Source organism: Ahaetulla prasina, chromosome 5 (genome assembly GCF_028640845.1).
Source record: "Ahaetulla prasina isolate Xishuangbanna chromosome 5, ASM2864084v1, whole genome shotgun sequence".
In the NCBI taxonomy this organism is placed as follows: domain Eukaryota; kingdom Metazoa; phylum Chordata; class Lepidosauria; order Squamata; family Colubridae; genus Ahaetulla; species Ahaetulla prasina.
In genome coordinates, this window is record NC_080543.1 from 108,363,680 (window position 1) to 108,382,391 (window position 18,712).

At 44.6% G+C, this 18,712-nt stretch overlaps 2 protein-coding genes and 1 pseudogene across 3 annotated transcripts in view; 2 read left to right on the top strand and 1 right to left on the bottom strand.

Moving 5' to 3' along the window:
- NALCN (sodium leak channel, non-selective) overlaps positions 1-18,712 on the bottom strand; it is a 463,243-nt gene that overhangs the window by 297,171 nt on the left and 147,360 nt on the right. The gene's annotated exons all lie outside the window — the stretch shown is intronic.
- ITGBL1 (integrin subunit beta like 1) overlaps positions 1-18,712 on the top strand; it is a 218,778-nt gene that overhangs the window by 27,707 nt on the left and 172,359 nt on the right. The gene's annotated exons all lie outside the window — the stretch shown is intronic.
- On the top strand, positions 17,075-17,518 carry LOC131199231 (protein tyrosine phosphatase type IVA 1-like; annotated as a pseudogene).

An 18,712-nucleotide genomic window follows, 5' to 3' on the forward strand; every position in this document is an offset into this window, starting at 1 on the left:
CAGGAAGGAAGGAGGAAGGAAGGAAGGAAGGAAGGAAGGAAGGAAGGAAGGAAGGAAGGAAGGAAGGAAGGAAGGGTCAGCAGTTCGACGGTTCGAATCGCTAGTACAGGTCTCCTGCGTGGGCAGGGGTTGGACTAGATGACCTCCAAGGTCCCTTCCAACTCTGTTACTGTAACTGAATGCCCTACATATATAACTCTAAATCTGCCAAAAGAACAGTAAGAAAAGATAATTGGGACTAGATGTAGCCAGGCTACAGCTGAAGTTTTTAGCTAATCAATTCCATTTCATTCATAATGATCACAATTTTAAGAAAGTGCTGGCTTTTACAACCTGTTCTCTTAACACCTGACAGATTATTTTTCACACATTTGTCTGTTAACAGATACACAGTTCTTTGACAAGCAGCCTGCAGGGAATTTTGGGAGTGCTGAAAATGGTGGCTGCTTCAGCAGGCGTGGGGAGTAGGCCTAAGTGCTGCAGGGGTCCATCTGCGCAGGATGGAGGGAGGGAGAAGACAGGAAGGGGGGCTTTGCAGCCTCCGCTTTGTCTGTGGGAAGCAGGAATGCCTGAGGGTACTGTATCTGTCATAACTTTGAAACAGGTTCCTATGTAAATTTGGGGTATCGGTCATAATTGTGAACAGTTGTTACATGGCCTGCCGTTTCTCAAAGACTACCTGTATAAAGTTAAAGTGCAAAAATCTTGCCCTCATATATATTTGTGTAGAACACATTAGGTAGCCCTCAATGTACCTCCACAATTGGAAGCACCATTTCCATTGCCAAGAAAGGCAGAGTTTGAGTCATGTCCAATTTTGTGATCTTTATTGCCACAAGTGTTAACCAAATCATCACACTTGTTGAACAAATCATGCTGTCGTTAAGAGAATCGAGCTTGCCCATTGACTCTGCTTGTTAGAAGCCAGCCAGGAAGGTCATAAGTGACAATCACATGGCAATCAGGATGCTGCAACCATCATAAATATATGCTGGTTGCTAAGAGCCTAAATTCTGATCATGTGACAACGGGAAGGCTGTGCGGGTTGTAATTATAAATCACTTTTTCAGTGCTGTAACTTTAAAAGTTGCTAAATGAATGTTTGTAAGCTCATAAAATTATCTGCTACAATGTCCTATCTGTCAATGTCCTATCTTCAGCTTCAACCAGAACAATACACAAGCACACAATAGATACAAACTTAAAGTGAACTGCTCCAAACTCTATTGTAGAAAATATGACTTCAGTAACAGAGTTATTAATGCCTGGAATGCACTACCAGACTCTGTGGTCTCATCCCAAAACCTCCGAAATTTTAACCTAAAACTGTCTACTGTTGACCTCACCCCATTCCTAAGAGGTCTGTAAAGGGCATGCATAAGAGCATCAGTATGCCTACCGTCCCTGTCCTAAAGTTTCCTTTAATTGTATTCATTTTATGTATTCAATTCATACTTATATATATTATCTAATATGTACTCGACAAAATAAATAAATAAATAAATAAAATAAATCTTACATCCCAAAGTCAAATCACAGTACTATAAGTCTTTTTAGTATGGATTTTTTCTGTCTAAGAAGAACCATCATACTATAAATCCTTAGTAATAAATTATAAATTAGTTATAAATCCTTAGTAAGACCACACCTGTCACCACATTATAAAAAAAAAAAAGTTAAGTCTTTGGAAAAAGTGCAAAGAAGAGCAACTAAGATAATTAAAGGCCTGGAGATAAAAATGTGAAGAATGGTTGCAGGAATTGGTTATGGCCAGTCTAGAGAAAAGAAGGACTAGGAATAACATGATAGCAGTATTCCAGTATTTAAAGGGCTGCCACAAAGCCTAGTTGAAAATTACAGACCTATCTCTCGATGTTGTGTCTCATGCAAAGTAATGGAATCTATCATAAACCAATCCATTACACTCCACCTTGAAACAAACAACCTACTCTCTAACAAACAATTTGGTTTCAGAAAAAAATTATCATGTAATTTACGACTTCTCCACTGCAAAAACATATGGACTACTAACCTTGATCAAGGAAAAGCAATAGATGCAATTTACATAGACTTCTGCAAAGCTTTTGACTCAGTAGTACATGATAAACTTCTAAAACTAAAATCCTACGGCAACTCAGGACCTCTTCACAATTGGATAAATGCCTTCCTGTCAAACAGACAACAAGTGGTCAAAATTGGTAATGCTTTATCAAATCCTGTTCCTATCAAAAGTGGCATTCCCCAAGGTAGTGTTCTTGGACCAACGCTCTTCATACTATACATAAATGATCTCTGTGACCTTATCTCAAGTTATTGTGTTCTCTTTGCTGATGATGTCAAACTATTTAATACCACTAACAATACTTCTACCCTTCAAGAAGACCTTGACTTTGTATCCGATTGGTCTAAAACTTGGCAACTCTAAATCTCAACCAGCAAATGCTCAGTCTTACATATTGGAAAAAAGAACTCAAAACAAGTACAAGCTTGATGGACATTACCTTACTGATGACCCCCATCCTGTCAAAGACCTTGGAGTTTTCATATCAAATGACCTAAATGCCAAAGCCCACTGCAACTACATAGCAATAAAGGCTCTAAGAGTTGTAAACCTAATCTTACGCAGCTTCTTTTCCAAAAACTCTACATTACTAACCAGAGCATACAAAACATTTGCCAGACCTATTCTTGAATACAGCTCATCTGTCTGGAACCCATACCACATCTCTGACATTAATACAATCGAACGCATCCAGAAATATTTTACTAGGAGAGTTCTTTGCTCCTCCGAAAACAACAAAATACCTTATGCCACCAGACTTGAAATCCTGGGATTAGAAAACTTAGAACTCTGCCGACTTCGACATGACCTGTGTTTAACACACAGAATGATCTATTGCAATATCCTTCCTGTAAAAGACTACTTCAGCTTCAATCGGAATAATACAAGAGCAAACAATAGATTCAAACTTAATGCCAACCGCTTCAAACTTGATTACAGAAACTATGACTTCTGTAACAGAGTTGTAAACGCTTGGAATTCATTACCAGACTCTATAGTCTCTACTCAAAATCCCAAAATCTTCAACCCAAAACTGTCTACTATTGACCTCACTCCATTCCTAAGAGGGCTATAAGGGGCGTGCATAAGAGCACAAATGTGCCTACTGTTCCTGTCCTATTGTTCCCTTTCATTATAACAAATTAACATAGTTGTTGCATACTTTTGCTTATATATATATATATTTCTTTTATAATGTGTTGATTTTCTTATATCGATGTTTGTGTATACTGTTGTGACGAAATGAAATTAAAAAAAAAAAAGTCAACTTATTTTCCAAAGCACCAGAAGGCAAGACAAGAAACAATGGATGGAAACCTATCAAGAAGAGAAGCAACCTGGAATTAAGGAGAAACTTCCTAACAGTGCAGACAATTAACCAATGGAACAGCTTGTCTTCAGACATTGTGAGTGCTTCAGCACGGGAGGTTTTTAAGAGACTGGATAGCCACATGTCTGAAATGGTATAAGCAGTGTCGGTGAACCTATGGCACCTATGGTTTCGTGTTGGCATGCAGGCTGGCACAGGGGCACGTCAAAGGTTCACCATCATGGGTATAGAGCAGGGATGTCCAAACTTGGCCCCTTGAAGAGTGGTGGACTTCAACTCCCAGAATTCCCCCAGCCAGCAACTTGCTCATATTTATAGCTCATGCTGGCTGGGGAATTCTGGGAGTTGAAGTCCACCACTCTTCAAGGGGCCAAGTTTGGACACCCCTGATATAGAGTCTCCTGCTTGAACAGGGCGTTGGACTAAAAGACCTCCAAGGTCCCTTCCAACTCTATTCTGATCGATTGATTGACTTCAAAAATTGCACAGCACTATTATGCATCACAATTTCGCAACACACCAGTGAGACAGGAAGAAAGAAGTTGTGATTAATGGCATATGAACCTTGCTAAAGCTCTCTTAGTTGCCAGTTCCATCATTCTAAGACAAAAGCCTTTTATTTGATAGTATTGCCAGCTGCAGGGTAAAATTATGACAGTTTTATTCATGTGTAATGCCACTGCAACCTAAGTGTAGATAATTGAACACAGTTTCTAGGTAGGCAGCTGTGACACAGGAAGCAACAAAGAATCTAATGGTGTTTAGATGGGTTAAGAAATATATTGTCTATAACCTTTTGGGAACTGTAATTCATTTTATCTCATGCATGGACAAAGTGATATTTTATACTCAGACAAAGCTAAAATTTAAAGTCCTTTAAGAAAGTTAAGAATTTAACATATGGAGCTTAAGTGCATTTGATTAGAAGTCAATTGATTTGATTCTAATTTCATAGCACAATCATAGCCTGACATTGTGTGTAATTTTCCTTACAGTTTCTTCATGAAACTCCTTGCTCTAGAGAAGTCCTGTTGGAAAATTGTTCTAATTAGATACTGTTGAGGAGGAACATTCATCCACACCCTCAAAAGCTTTAGTATTTGTGTAGAAAAATAGCTGTTATCAACAGTAAGCTCATAAATGTCAGTTGTAATTGTGTGCCTGACATGGGCCATTCTTTCTCTTACCTTTTCAGACTAGTAATTTGTTGAGTTGAATGATAGAAAATGTATATAATTAACTTTTTTTTTAAAAAGGCAGGGAGAGAGTCTCTTTTCTTCCATATGCTTTTAGGTTTCTGTTTAAATGTTTTTCCCTCACACCAACCCTCCTGTCCCAAATCTTCCTTTGGCCACCTTGTTATTTTTGGCTGGATAAATCATTGTCTACTATCTGTTTTCAAATAGACCCTGTCAATTTCCTGTTGGCTAGCTATTTGTGTATAATTAATGTATAAACTAGATAGTACGTCAGAAAATTTTAAACTACTGCATGTTAGTCTTTGGGCTGTCATTCTGCATTAGAATGCCCAATATGTACATCCAACTCTAAACAATTCAATAATTTACTAGCTTTGTTATGTATCACTTGCTTTTGCTACTGCCTTTAAAGGTGTGCCTTAACAGAATGATTACATCTGAAACATAATTTTATTTCATAACATTATTAACGAATGACATTTACCTTCATATTTTTCTTTATAGGGCTGTGGGAGGGGGAGCTACAATTAAAACATTCATTTGAAAATATCAGTGAATATTAACTCTTTTAATATTTAACATTTAATTTTAAGTCCCATCCCCTAAGGCAGGGGTGTCATCATTATTTATTTATTTATTAAATTTTTATACCGCCCTTCTCCCGAAGGACTCAGGGCGGTGTACAGCCAAAGATAAAAAGTTGATATACATACAATTTAAAACCAAGATTTAAAACTAAGCAAATTACAAAAAGGCCAATATTAAAATTTTAAAATTTAAAAACCCTAAGACAATAAAAACCCAATTTAAAATTAATAAAACTATTATGCCAGTCCCGCTTGAATAAATAGATGTGTTTTCAGCTCACGGCGAAAGGTCCGAAGATCAGGCACTTGGCGTAGGCCAGGGGGAAGTTCATTCCAGAGCGTCGGGGCTTCAACAGAGAAGGCCCTACTCCTGGGGGCCGCCAGCCGACATTGTTTGGCGGACGGCACCCTGAGAAGACCCTCTCTGTGGGAGCGTACGGGTCGGTGGGAGGCATAAGGTAACAGCAGGCGGTCTCGTAAGTACCCGTTTCCCAAGCCATGGAGCGCTTTAAAGGTGGTAACCAAAATCTTGAAGCGCACCCGAAAGACCACAGAAAGCCAGTGCAAACTGCATAGTAGCGATGTTACATGGGAGCCACGAGTGGCTCCCATTACTACTCGCGCAGTCGCATTCTGGACTAACTGCAGTCTCCGGGTGCACCTCAATGGCAGCCCCATGTAGAGAGCATTGCAATAATCCAACCGAGACGTAACCAGAGCGTGAGTGACCGTGCATAAGGCATCCCGGTCAAGGAAGGGACGCAACTGGCGAACCAAGCGAACTTGGTAAAAGGCCCTCCTGGAGACGGCCGCCAGGTGTTCATCAAAGGACAGCCGTCCATCCAGGAGGATGCCCAAGTTGCGTACCATCTCCTTTGGGGCCAATAACTCGCCCCCAACAGTCAGCTGTGGGTGCAGCTGACTGTACCGGGGTGCCGGCATCCACAGCCACTCTGTCTTGGAGGGATTGAGCTTGAGTCTGTTTCTCCCCATCCAGACCCATACGGCTTCCAAACACTGGGACAGCACTTCGACAGCTTCGTTGGGGTGGTCCGGGGTGGAAAAGTACAGCTGAGTATCATCAGCGTACAGATGATAACTCACCCCGAAACCACTGATGACCTCCCCCAGCGGCTTCATATAGATGTTGAACAGGAGAGGCGAGAGAATCGACCCCTGAGGCACCCCACAAGTAAGGCGCCTCGCGGATGACCTCTGCCCCCTTGTCAACACCGTCTGCGACCGGTCAGAGAGATAGGAGGAGAACCACCGATAAACGGTGCCTCCCACTTCCAATCCCTCCAACCGGCGCAGCAGGATACCATGGTCGATGGTATCAAAAGCCGCTGAGAGATCTAATAGGACCAAGGCAGAGGAGCAGCCCCTATCCCTGGCCCTCCAGAGGTCATCTACCAACGCAACCAAAGCCGTCTCTGTGCTATAACCGGGTCGGAAGCCGGACTGGAACGGGTCTAGATAGACAGCTTCATCCAGGTACTGGGGGAGCTGCCATGCAACCACACTCTCTCCAATCTTCACCACAAAGCAAAGGTTGGAGACTGGACGATAATTCCCCATAATAGCTGGGTCCAGGGAAGGCTTCTTGAGGAGGGGTCTCACCATCGCCTCTTTCAAGGCGGCGGGGAAAACCCCTTCCAACAGAGAAGCATTTATAATCCCCTGGAGCCAGCCTCGTGTCACTTCCTGAGTAGCCAGCACTAACCAGGAAGGACACAGGTCCAGTAAACATGTAGTTGTATGCAACCTCCCCAGCAACCTGTCCACGTCCTCGAGAGCCACAGAATCAAACTCATCCCAAATAACCTCTACAAGACGCGTCTCCGTCATCTCGGTTGGATCATCGCAGTTTTGGTCCAAACTATCCCGAAGCTGAACGATTTTATCGTATAGATAACCGTTAAACTCCTCAGCTCGTCCTTGTAAAGGGTCATCCCGTCCCTCCTGATGAAGGAGGGAACGGGTCACCCGAAACAAGGCGGCCGGGTGGTTATCTGCCGATGCAATGAGAGTGGAAACGTACGAACGTTTCGCCTCCCTCATTGCCACTAGGTAGGTCTTAGTAAAAGACCTCACTAGTGCCCGATCAGCCTCGGAACGGGAATGGTGGCGTCCCTTGACATATTGGGACTTTTCCCCCCTTTGCTAAAACGGGGGTGGGCGTGGCCAGCCCGTGGGCCAGAAGTTTGACAGCCCTGCCCTAAAGAGATACATCTGGCTGGACCCAGAAGAAGGGCCTTCACTGTGGTGGTTCCCTCTCTCTGGAACATCAGCCCCCTAGAGATTAAACTGGCCCCCACTCTAATACTCTTTCGGATGGCCCTGAAGATGTGGTTCTGCCAGCGGGCCTGTGGAACCCAGAGCGGATGGAGCCCATTAAATGGCTAGTATGAAAGTGTTGTTGCCAGGACGGGGGATTGTTATTATTTTTCTTTTATATGGTTTTTATATCCTTATAAACTGCCTTGAGTCACCATGTGCAAGTAGGCAGCGATATAAATTTTCTAAATAAATACATAAATATAAATATTGGGTCCAGGCTTATTATTACTGCTATGTAAGTACCCTGAAAATAATATTCTTGGCCCCTAAAAACAGTTCTGAGTAGCGAGACTTTATGCAGTAATGTTGGTTTATTAAGAATATCACCATGAACAGTGGCAATTGAAGATATGTGCAGGTATGTTAGATTGCTTGACAGAAAAAAAGATGGTTGGTACATGATTAGAGTGACTAGAAGTAGGAATTATTTATTTATTTATTTATTTATTTATTTAGATTTTTATACCGCCCTTCTCCCAAAGGACTCAGGGCGGTTGACAGCCATATAAAACCACAATAATAAAAATAATAAAACAATAATTAAAAAACCTATCAAATACGGCCCTATATAAAATACATATAAAACAATAAAACCAATTGAATTAAAACCCCAATAACAAGAATTAAAATTCTAAAATCCAATGCCAGTCCTGCTTGACGAAATAAATATGTCTTCAGCTCACGGCGGAAGGTCCGAAGGTCGGGAAATTGACGGAGTCCCGGGGGGAGTTTGTTCCAGAGGGTAGGAGCCCCCACAGAAAAGGCCCTTCCCCTGGGGGTCGCCAGCCGGCATTGCTTGGCCGACGGCACCCTGAGGAGTCCCTCCCTGTGAGAGCGCACGGGACGGTGGGAGGCAAACAGCGGCAGAAGGCGGTCCCGTAAGTATCCCGGTCCTAAGCCATGGAGCGCTTTAAAGGTGGTAACCAATACCTTGAAGTGCACCCGATAGACCACAGGCAGCCAGTGCAGCTTGTGCAGGAGTGGTGTTACATGGTGTTACATATGGCAGAAATGGGGGGCCGTATCATTTTCCGGGGGTGCATGCGTTTAATCACTCATAGCCAATAACTCGTGCTATAGCTAATAATCAACTGATGGCCATTAAATTAGATATGGAGGATATCAGGCTGCGCAAGGCTTACAAATATCACATCTATGCACACTGATGCAAGCTTTCCACAGGATATTTATTTTAATGTGTTTGGCACAGACTAGTCAATCAGCCATACTGAGGAAGGACAGCTATTCTTCAACGTGCAACCATTCATTTAGTGACTGTTTGATATTGCAACCGCATTGAAAAAAAGTGATTTATGACCGTTTTTCACACCTACAACTAAGGCAGCTTCCCCATAGTCATGTGATAAAAATTTGGGTGCTTGGCAACTGACATGTGTTTATGACAGTTGCACTGCCCTGGGAACATGTGATCACCATTTGTAACCTTCCCAGCTGGCTTCCGACAAGCAAAGTGAACAGGGGAAAGCAGCTTTGCTTAATGACAGCATGATTCACTTAAAAAATGCTATGATCTTTTTACTAACTGTGGCCAAAAAGATGATAAATAAGGCATAACTCGCTTAACTGCCTTGCTTAGCAGCAGAAATTTTGGGCTCAGTTATGGTCGTAAGGCGAGGACTACCTATAATGGAGGATTTACTGAGCCTTTTGTTTTGTTTTTTTCAAGATAGCATGCAAACAAATGCTTTTGCTTTACTTCATCTTCTACTGCAATTTATGTTTGGTTTCCTGGTCATAATTATTGCTTCAGATGGTTATTTTTTCCTATGATTAGCTATTACAGCCTTTTAAACTACCTGTATATTTTACCCATTTCAAAAATACTGCTTGGCCAGCTGTGGTGTTTGGTGTAGAGACAGAAGGAGGAAATGAAGCATTACAAACCTAATGGCTGATCATTATTGATTCTGAGAAGGAGAGCAATGGTGATGAATAAACCAGCAACACTCAATAGGTTTGAGGTCTTTTGATCATCTGCTTGAAGATGGCAAGCAAGTGTTCCTTACCTCCAGCAGGGAAAGATGTAGCCTAAATTTTCAGCTAAGGGTGAGTGATTGTGAGCACAATAGTTTAGCAACATTTTGAGGGTCAAGATCCCAAAATGTACCATACCTCTTTCCTATGAAATGCATGCATTCACCCACATATAAAATCATAAATGAGAAAATATAGGGAAAGAAGATGGTAGATTTACTGTACATTAAATACTATCCTAGGAGCTCAAAGTAGGTTGCATGGAGCATCTTTTCTAAATTTATCCATGCAACAGAAATCCTGCGAAATAGGTTGGAGTGAGAAAATGAATGTCTGGAATCATGCAGCATGTGCCATAGTCAAATGGAAACCTGAAGTTATTGAAGTTTTTCACTTCAACATTTACATTATAATATAGTTGGCTTACCACTGGTGGAGATGGTTGCTGGACCAATAGTAGATCCCACGACTTCCCCCTCTATTCATTATTTTCCCTCCTTCCCCATCTTTTAGTTGTCTGGCAATGAGATGGGCAGCAAACAAATTTAATAACAGATGGATGGATGGATGGATGGATGGATGGATGGATGGATGGTTGGATGGTTGGATGGATGGATTGACTGATTGTAGGCCATGGAGATCTGAATAAAACCTGGCTTCACAAGTTGCTGATACTTTTCTTGAAAGTTTGTCAAAATTAAGTTTTGCAATATAATTGAAATATCAGTATAAAAAGCATATGAAAGTAAAGGATGATATTTTCAGATGTAAGGGAGATCAAGGTAATCTCCTTACCTACTTTAGAATCTAAACCTTTTGGTCCTTGACACATTTCAAGAACTATTGAAGGAGATTTTAACTATATGGAAATTGTCCTTTATAGTGTAGCAGTCCTTAAGAAAGTTGCATTCTCAAGACTTAGGCAAACAAACAAGTGCAGTTTTCATTTCCCCCTTCCTCTTGCTTCTAAATGTCATATACAATTTGCTTCTGTAAACTAATTTGTTCTCAGTTGTTAATGCACCTCCCACTTTCCCTTTCCAACCCAGCCTTCCAAGGGGACCCGAGAGGAGAAATCTCTGCCCCTCCCACTTTCCCTTTCCAAGGCAGCCTTCCAAGAGGACCTCTCGAAAAGAGCAGCTTTCTCCTGGTCGTTTTACCACCACCATACCCTCCACGCCGGCCATCCTAGGCTGGGTTAGAAACAAGGAGGGGGAAGTTCAAGGACCACATCGATGGCACGAGCTCAGATTGCCGGCTGGGGATGATGGGCGCTGCTGTGCGGTCTCGGGGGAGGCTAGGGGGGAAGAAAGAATGACTGTTTCCCACACCCTAGGATTGGGAAAACATTGACCCCCCCCCTTAGTTGCGGGAGAAGGGTTGCGCTTCAAAGCGGTCGCCTCCATCCATCAATCCATCCTTCCTTCCTTCCTTCCTTCCATCCTTTTTTTTTTTCCCAGCGAGCGGTGCGTGTGTGTGACATGCAAGCAAGGCGTCTCACGGGCATGTGAACTGGGTATGTCTAGTTTAGGGGTGACATGATAGGAACATTCCAATATCTCAGGGGCTGCCACAAAGAAGGGGGAATCAAACTATTCTCCAAAGCACCTGAGGGCAGGACAAGAAGCATGGGTGGAAACTAATCAAGGAGAGAAGCAACCTAGAACTAAGGAGAAATTTCCTGACAGTTAGAACAATTAACCAGTGGAACAACTTGCCTCCAGAAGTTGTGAATGCTCTAACACTGGAAGTTTTTAAGAAGATATTGGATAAGCATTTGAAGTGGTATAAGGTTTCCTGCGTAAGCAGGGTTAGACTAGAAGACCTCCAAGGTCCTTCCAACTCTATTATTCTGTTTTTTTGTTCTGTTTTCTTTCTAATCTATCTATCTATCTATCTATCTATCTATCTATCTATCTATCTATCTATCTATCTATCTATCTATCTATCTATCTAATTAGCTAGCTAGCTAGCTATCATTATCTCGCTTCAAAAGACAAAACCTAAACACGAAGTTGTAGCTGAATAGCCCTACATAATTTAGCTTTTTCCAAGCTGGTGATTTCCAAAGGCTTTGAAATGCGACTTTCCTCATCCTCTGCCAGGATAAGCTGATGTGCTCAGAAGGCTGGGAATGGTGGCATTTCCCTACATTTCTTGTGGGCAGAAGGTGGACCCCTATGTTTCCTTGAAAACACCTCCCAATATTTATTAGAGTGACTTCTCTCCCCAGAAGAAAGGTCGGCTGTTTAACAATCCCGTCAGCTAAATCCTATCGAGTCAAAGGGCCAGTCAATGGGGCTAGGATGAATTCTGGGTCACCAGGGACCCTTTTTGTGCCGTTCCCCAACCAGGGCGGGCCAAGCAGCCGCTCTTTAGCGGCTCTGGAATGGATGTTGAGGTAACCCGAAGAGGCAGCCTCTTTTCAACTCCCCGCCTTTTTTAACGCGTCCTGCCGGGCGGCGACAGGGACGCGGACACCATGGCGCCCGTTCTTCTCCGCTTTTATTTTATTTTAGTATTCAATCGGCAGCAGAGGCTCGAGCCTTCTGGGCGCCGGGAAAAGGAGCCGAGGAGCTGCAGCAACGTTGCAAGAGAGCCGAAAAGAGGGGTGGGGAGAGAAGCAAAAAGAAGAAGCAGCAAGCTTTCCAGCCGACTTGGTGTGGCGCGAGAATCCGATCCACCGCCTCCTTCCCCGGCCGACAGGGCTGAACTGCCGCTGCACCACCACTTCCCAAAACAGATTTCCAGACTTGGAAGCAGCCCGCCACGAAAGGAGGAGGAGGAGGAGGAGGAAGCGGCGGCGCGGCTGCTCCTGCTGCTGTTTCGCTCTCCGCCCCTTCCAGCGCCTTGGCGCAGGCGAGAGAGCAGAGAAAGGAACGCGCCGTCCGACCGGCTGTGTGTGTGTTTGTGGTGGGGTCTCGTCCCAGCCACCCACCCACTCGCTCCCTTTCCCTCTTGGGCGTGGGCTGATCTTAGAAGCCGCGCTGTCGGCGGGGCCGTCGCCTCCTCCTCTTCCTCCACGCTCGCTCCTCTTGCACGCCCCTCAACCCCCATCCCCACCCTCTCCAGCGTGAAGGTCACCTCCTCCCTCTTCCAGGCGGCGGCGGCGGCGGCTCAGCGGGCGCCACAGCCGGCAGCTCCGCTTCCTCCCACCTTCCTCCTTGCTAAAGGGCCAAAGTCGGCTCCCCGCCCGCGCGGGACCCGAGCCAAGCGGTCCCAGTCCAGCGAGCGGTGAAAGCGGGCGGCGCTCGGCATGTCGCTTTCACCGTTCGGCTGGACTGCGACCGGCTTCAGTCGCAGTAACTCCCCGCCAGGCTGTGCAGCGAAGAAACCATTTAAAAGCCCAACTTCTGAAGCACGGAGGAGAAGAAGAAAGCCCTGGCGGGGCTTTTAAATGGTTTCTTCGCGGCACAGCCTGGCGGGAGTTACTGCGGACCCGAGCCAAGCGGTCCCAGTCCAGCGAGCGGTGAAAGCGGGCGGCGCTCGGCATGTCGCTTTCACCGTTCGGCTGGACTGGGACCGGCTTGGCTCGGGTCCGCAGTAACTCCGCCAGGCTGTGCCGCGAAGAAACCATTTAAAAGCCCAACTTCTGAAGCACGGAGGAGAAGAAAGCCCTGGCGGGGCTTTTAAATGGTTTCTTCGCGGCACAGCCTGGCGGGAGTTACTGCGGACCCGAGCCAAGCCGGTCCCAGTCCAGCCGGACGGTGGAAGCGGGGCGGCGCTCGGCATGTCGCTTTCACCGTTCGGCTGGACTGGGACCGGCTTGGCTCAGGTCCGCGCGGCGAACTGCTCAGCCTTGGGCAAATCCCGCCGGACGATCTCGCCGCCTCTTTGGCGTCTCCTGTGCGGGGTTCCCGAAGTACATCAAGACGTAGACTCGAGTATAAGCCGAGGGGGCGCTTTTCAGCACAAAAAACGTGCTGAAAAACTCGGCTTATACTCGAGTATATACGGTATATTTATTAACATTATTCTTCCAAATGCTGGAGGGGTTGTCAAGAAGGCACTATTTTCATTTGTAGTGTTCACGTGATAAAGACATACTCTTTGGCCATAACATTTTTGGGAAAGTAAGTAACATCATTAAAAACAAAGAATTGAATGCTCCCCTGTTAGGCTTACTGCATTATTCACAGGGCTAAACTTCAAGCTTAAAAACAAAGAATTTATTATCTATTTAATTTTAGCAGCCAAAATAATAATTTTGTAATGTTGGAGAATTCTAGTTCAGCAGCCCCCAATTTTTATTATTGAGTCTGTCATTTGCACCTCTATAACTGTCTGGTTCGGTTCTGCAACCCAACAAGAAAAACACAGACTTCAGAGGATAATTAGAACTGCAGAAAAAATAATTGCTACCAACCTGCCTTCCATTGAGGACCTGTATACTGCACGAATCAAGAAGAGAGCCGTGAAAATATTTGCAGATCCCTCGCATCCTGGACATAAACTGTTTCAACTCCTACCCTCAAAACGACGCTATAGAGCACTGCACACCAGAACAACTAGACACAAGAACAGTTTTTTCCCGAAGGCCATCACTCTGCTAAACAAATAATTCCCTCAACACTGTCAGACTATTTACTGAATCTGCACTACTATTAATCGTTTCATAGTTCCCATCACCAATCTCTTTCCACTTATGACTGTATGACTATAACTTGTTGCTGGCAATCCTTATGATTTATATTGATATATTGATCATCAATTGTGTTGTAAATGTTGTACCTTGATGAACGTATCTTTTCTTTTATGTACACTGAGAGCATATGCACCAAGACAAATTCCTTGTGTGTCCAATCACACTTGGCCAATAAAATTCTATTCTATTCTATTCTATTTTGGGGGCACCAGGGACCAGTTCCATGGAGAAAGGTTTTTCAATGGACTGGGGTGGGTGGATGGTTTTGGATGCTGCCTGAATCCCGTGGATGGGGCTTCACTTGTTTGCACGGACTGGTTGCTGGGATGCCTCAGACCAGTGCTGGTCCATGGACCAGGGGTTGGGGATCCCTGTTGTAGGTAACCTAACATTTGTAGACCAGAGTGGTTAGTATAAAGAAAGCAATCTGGAAGAAGGCATTATGATACAAAATACTGTGATGTGAAATAAGAAAACCGATGAAAGAACTGTTTATCTCAGTGATACCAACCGTATCTCCATTCCATATATTTTGGCCGGAAGGCTGAAACACAGTGTTTTAAGAAGAGAAAACAATCTGTTTCATCCCTTATTCTGTTCTAATTTGAGTTCTTTGTGTTCCTCCACCATTAACACTAGAAAAATAGACTTAATTTCACTTTGTAATAAAGCGTAACCTCTAATATTTCAAAAAACATGCAATCCATGTGCTGATTGCTCTTTGTTCCATCACACAACAATTTACACCTTCTCCATGTGTAAAGCTTGCTCCCACCTGCTGGCTGTTTGCCCCACTTCAATTTTGAGCTGTTTCTCTCTTTCCTTTCTTCTTCCCAACTGGCACTATTTATTTTCCATTGGGAAAATCAACACCTGTTCTGTCTTAGCAACAAATTTCCCCTACTCCCAACCCTGCCTGTCTTCCTATATTGCCGGTTCTAAATTCATTTCTGTTCTCCAAATGGTTCAGTCTGCAGACAAACACTTTGCACAGCCTGACAAAATGGAACGTAGTGTTGCCAGCACGAAGAGCATTATGTTTTTCAAACACATTTTTCCTCTCTATCATACACACAACTCCACTTAGCCTCCCTGTGCTCACTATGAAATTTGGTAAGAACACACTCACACAACCGAAGCTCAAAAAGACTCGAAAATCTGCACCATGGCATCAGCAGACCTAAAGGCAGTGATCAGATTACAGTGACTTGGTCAACTACTGTGGGAGAAGAATTGAAGAAATTTATTACTGTTCCACCAAGAAGCCCCCTTAAAGAATGGTTACCACAATAAGCAGAAGTATTGGATTGAAATTGGCAGCACATTTTACAAAGGAGTTCTGACCTGGATGGAGTAACCTTGGTGCACTGCCTTTCTTTTTGACTTTTTTGTCAAGGCAATTGACGCAAACTAGAGGGAAGTTTGTTCCAGAGGGTAGGAGCCCCCACAGAGAAGGACCTTCCCCTGGGGGCCGCCAGCTGACATTGCTTGGCGGACGGCACCCTGAGAAGTCCCTCTCTGTGTGAGCGTACGGGTCGGTGGGAGGCGTGGGGTAACAATAGGCGGTCCCGTAAGTACCCTGGCCCTAAGCCATGGAGCGCTTTAAAGGTAGTAACCAAAACCTTAAAGTGCACCCGAAAGACCACAGGCAGCCAGTGCAGCTTGCGCAGGAACAGAGTTACATGGGAGCCGCGTGCGGCTCCCTGTATCACCTGCGCAGCTGCATTCTGAACTAACTGGAGCCGGGTGCACTTCAAGGGGAGCCCCATGTAGAGAGCATTGCAATAATCCAAGCGAGAGGTAACAAGAGCATGAGTGACTGTGCATAAGGCAATCCCGGTCAAGGAAGGGGCGCAACTGGCGGACCAGGCTGACCTGGTAAAAAGCTCTCCTGGAGACGGCCGTCAAGTGATCTTCAAACGACAGCCATCCATCCAGGAGAACACCCAAATTGCGCACCCTTTCCATTGGGGCCAGTGACTCGCCCCCAACAGTCAGCTGTGGCTGCAGCTGACTGTACGGGGTGCCGGCATCCACAGCCACTCCATCTTGGAGGGATTGAGCTTGAGCCTGTTTCTCCCATCCAGACCCGTATGGCTTCCAGGCACCGGGATAGTACTTTGACAGCTTCGTTGGGGTGGCCCGGGGTAGAAAAGTACAGCTGCGTATCGTCAGCGTACAGTTGGTACCTTACCCCAAAGCCACTGATGATCTCGCCCAACGGCTTCATATAGATGTTGAACAGGAGAGGCGAGAGAATCGACCCCTGCGGCACCCCACAAGTAAGGCACCTCGCGGTCGATCTCTGCCCTCCTGTCAACACCGTCTGCGACCGGTCAGAGAGATAGGAGGAGAACCACCGATAAACGGTGCCTCCCACTCCCAAACTCCCAAACCAGTGCAGCAAGATACCATGGTCAATGGTATCAAAAGTCGCTGAGAGGTCTAATAGGACCAGGTCAAAGGAACAACCACTGTCTCTGGCCCTCCAGAGATCATCCACCAACGCGACCAAAGCTGTCTCCGTACTATATCCGGGGCAGAAGCCGGACTGGAACGGGTCTAGATAGACAGCTTCATCCAGGTATTGGGGTAGCTGACGTGCCACCACACTCTCTACAACCTTTGCAACAAAGCAAAGGTTGGAGACTGGACGATAATTTCCCAAAATAGCTGGGTCCAGGGAAGGCTTCTTGAGGAGGGGTCTCACCACCGCCTCTTTCAAGGCGGCAGGGAAAACTCCTTACAACAAGGAGGCATTAATAATCCCCCGGAGCCAGCCTCGTGTCACCTCCTGTGTGACCAGCACCAACCAGGAGGGGCACGGGTCCAGTAAACATGTAGTGGTGTGCAACTTCCCCAACAACCTGTCCACGTCCTCGAGAGCCACAGGGTCAAACTCATCCCAAACAATCTATGGCCCAAATGAACTGCCTAGCTCCTATGGAAATCACCTACAAGGACATAAGATTCCTTATCACTCATAATCCAACCCATAATCACCCATAATCCAATCAATGCAAGTTTAAACAAGTTCATAGAGGAATTTAAGAAGTATGGGGTAACTACAATAGTAAGTGTATGTGAAGCCACTTATGACATTGCTCCATTAGAAAAAGAAGGCGTTCAGGTTTTGGACTGGCTTTTTGATGATGGGGCACCACCATCTCTTCAGATCGTTGATGATTGGCTAAATCTTCTGAAAGTTAAATTTCATGAAGAGCCTGGCTGTTGCATTGCTGCACACTGTGTTGCTGGTCTTGGAAGAGCACCTGTGCTGGTTGCCCTTGCACATATTGAATGTGGAATGAAGAATGAGGATGCAGTGCAGTTCATAAAACAGAAGTGACGTGGAGCTTTTAACAGTGAGCAGCTTCTCTGTTTGCAGAAATGCCAGAAGTATACCAGAAGCACAAAATCACAGTTCCCCCTAGTAAAATAGGGAGGAATTATCATTGACGGACTCCCTAAAGGTGACAGACTCCTTCACTGCAAAGGCATTTGAAAACCTGGTATTCTCTGCTCCTTCTTACTTTTTATTTCATGGAGCAAAAAATTAAAATCCTTGGTAATTGGATTAGGATTGCCCCTGAAATCGAGGTGGCTCCCACCCTGGTAGCATTTTGGATCTCTTCCTGACCTGGGTCTTCTCCCAAGCTTTAGATTAGGATGATTGTAGCCTCTTTTAGAGCGATTGCATGTTGCTCTTGCCCAGTTTCACCAGATTACAGTAAGTGTCTCCTGACCCAAATTAAGCATATCATACAAACATAGTCAATACTGCATGCAATAGTGTTTCCTGCAGAAATCATGTATGGGCACAGACAGCTGGCCACAGAATTCCACAAATAGCACTGTATCGAGTCAGTCTGAGATACACAAAGTTTGGGAGATCTTGCATGTCCTCCTCCTGCCTACTTCCACTCTTGAGGATGTGTAATTCGAGATTTGCTGCAAGCAAGCCAAGAAGGGGAAGGCAAAAGAATTAGGCTTTCCCCCACATATGGATGCTACCCTCAAACGGGGAGAAACAAAGCTCAATAAGGAAATGTCCATTATAATATTACTTTCTGGAACGAACTTCCCCCCAGTTTACGCCAATTACCTGACCTTCGGACCTTTCGCCGGGAACTGAAAACTTATTTATTCATTCAAGCGGGACTGGCCTAATTTTTTTAATTGCTAAATTTTTAAATTCTTAAATTTTAAATTTTAATTGTATTTTATTGGATATTTTATATGATCAATTTGGACGGTTTTAATTTCAGCCTTTATGGAATAAGTTTTTTAATTGTTATTTTAGGATGTATATAAATTGTTTTAATGCAGGCTGTACACCGCCCTGAGTCCTTTGGGAGAAGGGCGGTATAAAAGTTTAATTAATTAAATAAATAAATAAATAAATAAATAATAATGTGGCAATGTATAATTCTAGGATTGTGGCCTCTTTAAAGGCAGATTTACAACCTGGCACCATCAATTTGGGCCAGAATTTTAGTCATTATGTAAGAACTAGCTGGACACCCGTGGACACCTGTGCTTCGCTACGATACT